We start from the raw sequence: 740 nt of genomic DNA, 5'->3' as shown, positions 1-740 counted from the left end.
GAATCCTGCCCCAATCCCCCTCCACCGAATCCTGCCCCGATCCCCCCTCCACCGAATCCTGCCCCGAGGGTGGTCACTGCTGCCGGAGCCCCCTCAGCTTCATTCCGAGGCAGGAATGCCAGGAACTCGGCTGCAATTTGGGGCTCCCAGTCTCAGCCAGAGCCTTGGTGGGGGGTGAGGAGCGGGGTGGGCCTTCCCCTGCCCAGGGAGCCATTAGTCTGCAAGGTGATTTATCACCGTGGAGGAGGATGATCCAGGGGGTCGCATTCCTTCCCTCGCCTTCCCTGCCTTATCTCCGGGCTGTCGGTCAGCCCCGGAGGGAGGTGTGTGATGGGAAGCAGAGACATAGSCCCTGTGGAAGCAGGATGAAAAGGATCTGGGGGCTGCAACTCACCCCAAACTCACCTGGTGTTTCATAGGCCTTCCATGGGCTCAGCTGGGCACAGACATTGATGCTCTATTTCCCCCAGGTCACCTCACAGGGGTGGCCAAAATCATTCCTGCCCCAGTTCCCTGCTGTCCTTGTCCGTGTGGGTGGGGCACAGCGGGACCCCAGCACCTCTCAGCTGTGCCTTGCCCAGCCCTGCTCAGCTCAGGAGCAGAAGGAGGATGGGGGTGGTGACAGGGATCTGGGCACAGCCACCGTTCTTCCCCTGCCGGGGCTATTTGATGGCTCCCCCAGGCAGTTGTGACATTTTCACGGTTTATTTTATCAAGGAATTTGCCGGGAGGATGTTTCT

The sequence above is a fragment of the Malurus melanocephalus genome, unplaced genomic scaffold (assembly GCF_030028575.1).
Source record: "Malurus melanocephalus ecotype Western Australia unplaced genomic scaffold, MMel_1.1 scaffold_369, whole genome shotgun sequence".
NCBI lineage: Eukaryota > Metazoa > Chordata > Aves > Passeriformes > Maluridae > Malurus > Malurus melanocephalus.
This window is presented reverse-complemented; position numbering follows the sequence as displayed.